The sequence below is a fragment of the Lycium ferocissimum genome, chromosome 5, assembly GCF_029784015.1.
Source record: "Lycium ferocissimum isolate CSIRO_LF1 chromosome 5, AGI_CSIRO_Lferr_CH_V1, whole genome shotgun sequence".
Classification (NCBI taxonomy): domain Eukaryota; kingdom Viridiplantae; phylum Streptophyta; class Magnoliopsida; order Solanales; family Solanaceae; genus Lycium; species Lycium ferocissimum.
This window is the reverse complement of record NC_081346.1, coordinates 20,724,651-20,732,371: the sequence shown is the minus strand read 5'-3', so window position 1 is coordinate 20,732,371 and position 7,721 is coordinate 20,724,651. Positions and strand designations below refer to the sequence as shown.

Sequence of the window (7,721 nt, the reverse complement as noted above, 5' to 3'; positions counted from 1 at the left end):
ACCAAACCAAATATTAAGTTTTCAAATTTAAAACCAAACCAAACCAAACCAAACCAAATGTACCGGAGAATTTGCGGTTTTTTTTATTCGGTTTGGTTAAATTTTCACTTGGTTTTGGTTTAACCAAAAAATAGACCTACACTAATATAATAATGTTTTATATACGGATCACAAACTACAATGTTATATTAATCGTGTTTTGAAAAAAAAAAAATTAGGTCCCCATATTAAACACAAACCAACCAATATTAAAAAAATAAACAATGTCAAAAAAAACGTACCCATTTTGTATTCGTAGCAAACACTAATATAATAAAGTTTTAGCCCCCTGAACATAAACTACAATTTAGTTGTGGGCCCACATATTAAACACAAACCAACCAATATTATAAAAAAAAAAAAAAGATAAAAAAAAAGTGCAAGGAGATTTGTTCCAAACTAGCAATTTTGAAGTGGACCCCATATTAACAAAATCAAGAACATAAAAAAAAAGTGAATCCCATATTAAAAAACAAACAATGTCAAAAAAAGGTGCAAATTTTGTATTTAACAAATTATTAATATAATAAAGTTTTATATACGGATCACAAACTATAATGTTATATTAATCGTGTTTTGAACATTAAAAAAAATAAAGTAAAAAAAGGTGGAACCCACTATCTCCAAACTCGGGGAAAAAAAAAGTAGATCCCATATTAATAAAATCAAGCAATATAAAAAAAAAAGTGAATCCCATATTAAAAAAACAAACAATGTAAAAAAACGGCGGACTTTGTATTCGGAGCAAGAAACACTAATATAATAAAGTTTTAGATACGGATACAAATTACAATGTTATATTAATCGTGTTTTAAATAGTGTGTGTGTATATATATATATATATATATATATATATATATATTTATATTATATGCATAAAAATATGAAACTAAAATTTTGTCCAAAAGGGTGGGCTATACTTAACAACACCAAGCAATATAAAAAATGGTTGGGTTTAACAAAATTTAATTATCAAAAAAAAAATAGAGTTTTTAAAAAAAAAAATTTTTAATGGCAAAAAAAAAAAAGGACTTTGTTTTTAAAAAACACTAATTTGGTATCTATTAAGTCAATAATGATGGATTCACACGTGCGTATCACCATTGAGGGGTTCAAATGACACGATTTTCTTAGTTCGGAGTCAAACCATACGGATTTTTTATACGTTTAGATCTAATCTAAATGAAAAATCGTTGTATTTGCTATTCCGCCATGTCATTTATTTGCCTTTTCACTAATATAAATATACTTAAAATATTTATATTTTAAAATAAGATATAATTTTTAATGTCGTAAAAAAAAATCAAATAGACATCATATATTGAATAAAGTAAATTAGTCAAATTAAAAATACGTTTTCTTAAAAAACCATGCAAAAGACAACATGACAAGTAAAATAGCTAAACCGAGAATATTTATCAAAAATTAAAAAATAGTATTTCATCATTTAAATAGAAAATCAATTTCTATTTTGTTTCGTTTTAAACATGTAAAATTAATTTAATAATTTGAATTAGAATTATCCAAATCAAAATTTGATAAAAAAATAATAAGTATTTTACACCTTTAAATTAAGAATTAAATTGAAAATATCTCCGATGCTTAAATATTGCTATTGGTTTTATTTCAAAGAGAGGAAAATAGTTTCCTTTTAAATGGGTTATCTCTCTCTCTTCTTTTAAAAAATATTAATAAATTTGCCGATTTTGTATTCGTAGCAAATATTAATATAATAAAATTTTGGGGGATAATTACAATGTTATATTAATCGTGTTTTGAAATAATATATAAGTCTATATATATATAATCACTATTCAAAATAACAATTACATAGGATATTTTTAGCCCGTAATTTAAAGTGTTGAGCAGGGCGCATTTAGGACCTAGTTTTCCCTTAAATAAAATAGCTGAGTTAGTCACAACCTTAAAAGTTAGTATTTTGACGTACTCCTATTAACTTGACATTCGGTGGGTCCCATAAAAAATTTCCCAATGAGCAATACTTATCACTTTTCCCATGATTATTTTTTAAAATGGGATCATCTAGATGGTGTTTTAGCTGTTTCTTTTTCTATTTTCTAATAAATAATTTTTTTTAAAAAAATTGAAGAAAAAGTACGCGATTATTGCACCAGTGATGAAAGGGATCACTCTGGTCTCCACGATTAAATATTGGTGATATAATAAATTTACACGTTGACTGTAAGACTTCTTCCTTATCAGATCAATTTATTACAGGCAGTCACTGCAATTTAATCGCTAGTTGTTGATTACTTGTATTAACTCTCCATTTGAGTTTGCATGTTGGTTCAATGAAACTAGGTTCTTAAATATTGATAATCACTCGACTTAAATTAACAGTATGCTCTCCATCTGAGTTGGGTCTGTTAAATTTATGGAGTAAATAATCTGTCATTACATATATATGTTGCATGAGTAGTTCTTTTCCCATCGAAATTTGCTATTCAAGGTGCGTGAAATATATATAAGTGATGTGTTTTAAATTTTAACTTTTAATATTACATGACTAATTATGAGCTATTTAATTACTGGTCTCTCAGATTAACTATGACTGCTTTCAACCCACTTACTGCTATTATCAATCAAAAGAAACTTGAGGGTCCGAATTATTTGGACTGGAAAAGGAATCTTGACATTGTCCTAACTACTGAGGAGTATAAATTTGTACTTAATGAGTTGTGTCCAGAAAATCCGGGAGAAAATACTACAGATGATGAATTGAAAGCTCACCAGAAATGGGTTAAGGCAGATGAGATGACACGATGTTACATTCTGGCTTCTATGTCAAATGTTTTGCAACATCAACATCAAACTATGGAGTCGGCTTACGACATTCTAGAAAATCTCAAAGAGATGTTTGGAGACCAGACTCGTGCGGCAAAGCAGACTGCCATGAAAGCTCTTCTAACCTCAAAGATGGCAGAAGGTTCAGCAGTTAGGGGCCATGCTTTGAAGATGCTGAGTCTTCTGAATGAACTGGAGGTCCTTGGAGCTAATATTGATAAGGATACACAAGTTGAATGATACTACAGACTCTGCCAGACAGTTTTCAGCAGTTTCGCCTTAATTATAATATGAATAAAATGGATTTATCCTTAGCGAAATTGTTGAATGAGCTGCAAGCGGCAGAAACCATTATCAAGCAACAAGTTCCAATTGTAGCACTTAACTTTGATAAATGTTCCTCTTCTAAGCCGAAAGGTGGACAGAAGAAGAAAATGACTCATAAGGCTTTGGGTATTGGAGGTGCAGCTGCTGGTGTGAAAAACCCTAAGGGCAAATGTGTTTCACTGGAAACAACCTGGGCACTATAAGAAACAGTGCCCAATCTATCTAGCCAAGCTGAAGAACAAACAAGGTAATTAATTCACAATTACTTGTCGTTGAAACATTTTTAGCAGTGATATCTACCATGTCATGGTTTGTAGATTCGGGAGCCACTAATCATATGTGCACTTCTTTGCAGAGGTTTCAGGAATGGGGCAGCTAAGTGGAGGTTAAGTTAGTGTTTTCAAGCGGATGGTTCGGCAGCTCCAGCTCTAGCATTAGGAAATATTAAAATATCGTTTGAAAGTAATAAAGTATTAATTTATATATGTACCTTCCGTTAGAAGGAACTTGATTTCGCTTTCTAGAATTTTGAGAAATGGTTATGGTGTTAATTTTTTTTTTTTTCTGGTAATTAACTTTTTTATTAATCACCAGTAAAGCTTTTACAAAACTATAGCAAGTTTATACTCACTTGCTATTTCTTTAAAAGAAACTACAGGAACCTATACTAGGATATGCCTACTAGACTTAAAATATAAATTGATGAATAGTAGCTGCAATCCCAGGTCCAGCTCGTCCACTGCATATGTACGCTACTTCCCTTGCAACCAGCTCCCAATCCCGTCGTCTCTTTTCAAATACTCGTTGGTTCCTTTCTAGCCAAACAGCATATACAAACTCAGCATAAATCATTCTGAAAATGCGGGCATTTGTTGACTTTCCCTTCCCCTTTTGTATAACTTGTTATATGTACTGTCCCCAACTATTAGTAGCACCAAATTGATTCTGTGACCAGTGTAGTAGTTTGTCCTATATAGCTAGTGCATAGTCACATTTTGTGTATAAGTGGTCCCTAGATTCTATATGTTGCTGACACATGACACATTCCTCCTACACTTCCAAACCCTATCTATGTAGTCTATCAGAAGTTAATAGTCTATCTTGCAATTGCAACCACATAGTAAAGATAGCTTTTGGTCTGGCACGGTTATTGAACATTAAACATTTCCAAGGTGGCCTTTGTTGCGACCCAATCAGCTGCAAGTAAATGGCTCGGATAAGGGATTTTCCGACAGTGGCATTATGTTGGATCTGGGCAGTTAACGCTCTAGCCTCCAATATTTTCCTCACCATCCAGCACGCCTGCTGTGGTATATTTACCTCATGAAATTGCTTTCCTTTGATGTAGAAAGCATGGATCCATCTGATCAATAACTTATCTTCCGTGTGTTCTAAGTCCCAGCAGGTCTTGGCTATGGCAGCCTTGTTCCATTGCTGAAGGTTAATCAAATTCAGTCCCCCTGCCGACTTTGGAGTACACACCCTTTCCCATGCCACAATGGCTTTTTTTGTGTTGACATTTGTTCCCGACCAAACATAGCTTCGGCAGTATGATTCGATAGCTTTTAAGACCTTGCTAGGAACGATAAAGAGTCGAGCCCAATAACAGTTCGGATTCCAAAGATTACAGCTTGCACCAATTGGACTCTACCAGCGTAAGATAATTTTTTTGCTGTCCAGGTAGAAATCCTGGCTGTTATCTTTTCAATCAGTGGCAGCCACTGCACCATAGTTAACTTCTTGGTTGATAAAGGAACCCCGAGGTATTTAAATGGAAGTTCTCCACATGAATAACCAAGCATAGCTAGTATCTCATCTTGCACAGTCTGAGTAGTACCCCCAAAGTATACAGAGCTCTTCCCTAGGTTAGCTTGGAGTCCTGATGCTTGAGAAAAAGTGTTGAAACGATCTTTGGAGTGCGATGCTGAAGCCACATCAGCCTTAGAAAATAGTAACAAATCATCAGTGAAGCTTAAGTGGGTGATTCCAAGCTTAGAGCATCTGGGATGGTATTTGAAAGTTTTACAGTGCTTAAGTGCATTCAGATGTCTGCTTAAGTACTCCATCGCTATGGCAAATAAGTAAGGGGACAATGGGTCCCCTTGCCGAAGTCCTCTAGCAAGCATCGAATGGCTCAGAAGGTTCCCCATTGACCATGATCGTAGAATTGACTGTCCTCACACACTCCATCACCCAACCCAGAAACTTGGTAGGAAATTTCAGCTCTGTAAGAACTTGTTCTAAGTATACCCATTCGATAGAATCGTATGCTTTTTGTAGATCAATCTTAATGACACATCAAGAGGAAGTATGTTTTCTAGTATGGCGTTAATTTTTCTAATAACAGATGTGTTATTAGCTATAACAAATATTTTATCTCTTCGGGTACATTGATTGACGGTCTTTTTATTGTTGATATCTCTTCTAAACTGCTGCAACCAATTAAACTGAACAATATTAATCTTTCACATAAGAGAAAGCGTCCTTCTAAATTGAGTGAAACTTATTTATAGCACTTGCATCTAGGTTATATAAATCTAGATTGAATTTCGAGGTTGGTCAAAGATGGACCTTTAGGTTCATTAAAAGTGGAGGCACTATCAACCTGTGAAACCTGTTTAGAGGGTAAAATGACCAAGGGACATTTTCCTTCAAAAGGATATAGAGCAAGTGATAAATTAGAATTAATTCATTCTGATTTGTGTGGTCCAATAAACGTCCAGGAAAGAGGTGGTTTTGAGTATTTTGTGACTTTCACAGATGACTACTCAAAATATGGATATATCTATTTGTTGACCCGTAAGTCGGAATGCATTGAAAAGTTCAAAGAATTTAAGATAGAAATGGAGAAGCGTCTAATAAATACATCAAGATATTACAATCTGATCGTGGTGGTGAGTACCTTTTTGTGGAGTCTATTAGTTTCTTATCAGAATGTGGACTTACGTTTCAATTATCTACACTTGCAACACAACAACAAAATGGTGTAGCAGGAAGAAGAAATAGAACTCTTATGGAGATGGTTAGATCAATGATGAGTTATTTTAATTTGCCTTCTTCCTTTTGGGGATATGCTTTAGAAACAACAAATTACGTTCTGAATTTAGTCCCTTCCAATTTAGTACCTTTAATGCCTACAGAACTACGGACCGGGTGCAAGCCTAGTCTACGACATGTTCAGGTATGGGGTTGTCCAACACATGTGCTATAAGGGCAAAACAGATGAATTAGAGTAAAAAACGAATGTGTGCATGTCTATTGGATATCCAAAGGGAACTAAAGGTGGTTTATTCTATTGTCCTAAAGAAAATAAGGTAATTGTTAGCACAAATGCTAGATATCTAGAAGAGGACTATTTAACAAATCATGTTCCTAGAAGTAAATTTGTTTTACAAGAATTGAGCAAAGGAATGAAAACTGAGTCATCTAAAATCAAAACGATCGAGAACAAACCTTGAAAGTCAAAGTGACATACCATTACATTATAATAGTGGGATAAATGTCAATAGACAAGAAGTCTCACAAATACAAGTCCCTGAAAATCCATTGCCTCGAAGTAGTGGGAGTTATGTTGAGCAGATTACACTACAGGAAGGAGTCATTGATATCCTTGTGGATGACATGGAGACTCAAGTTCCTGAAAATGATGTGGTTCTACCACTAGATAATAATGGTGTAGCAATGCCTGCTGGTGTAGTACTTAGTCGCAGTAGGAGAGTAATACGATGACCTGTTCGATAAACGTTCTTGGGAGAATCTTATGATAGGATCCCAGAGGAGCCTAATATCGAACCTGTCAATTATGAACAATGTTACACCTCGAACTTTTAGACCATGAGCATGCCACGTACTTCACCGTATTAATGGAGTATCGGAGACGTCCCATGAAGTTTTGGGAGGTACAAGCCATGGGAAGTACGTAACAATGAAGCACAGGATGAATTACGACCTCGTAAGTCGTAACCGGGAAGGACAACCTTGGAACCAAAGGACGTGAGCAATATCAAGCATGATTAATGATAAATATCATGTATGGAGAGTTTCAGAAGATTCCGGGACCAAGCAAATCAAAGAAAATAAGTTTGTCGAAAATTTAAAAAAAAAAAAGTTGGCGAAATTTTGGATTAATTTTAGGTCAAATTTGGAGGGGTATATCTCTAGGTATATTAGGAGTTTTAAGGTGTTTCAAAATCCTAGAATGAAGTTCGTCGAGTCTAGTTTCTAATGCAATAAACCGCTCGTCAAAATGACATCGGAGTAAGGAGTTATGGCCATTTTAAGATAACCCTCCAAACTGCCAAATGGCTTTCGCGGGTCCTACTTGGGAAAGTCGGTTCCACCGACTTTTAAGGGGTATAAACACCCCCCCCCCCATCAACCCCATTTTTTCAGTATTTTTACATTTCCATGAGTTTTAGAAACCTCCTAACACATCCCTCAAATATTTATAGCCCATTAAATCAAGAATTTAACAAGATTACACCAAATTAGTCCATGAAAGGTGATTGTTCTTGCTTCTACTTGATGTTGTGGTGAGTTTGGTCTTGAAA

At 34.3% G+C, this 7,721-nt stretch overlaps 2 pseudogenes; both read left to right on the top strand.

Moving 5' to 3' along the window:
* The first annotated feature begins 2,607 nt into the window (after positions 1-2,607).
* LOC132058290 (uncharacterized) lies at positions 2,608-3,584 on the top strand (annotated as a pseudogene).
* A 2,217-nt stretch (positions 3,585-5,801) lies between these two features.
* LOC132057639 (uncharacterized) lies at positions 5,802-7,002 on the top strand (annotated as a pseudogene).
* The last annotated feature ends 719 nt before the right edge of the window (positions 7,003-7,721 follow it).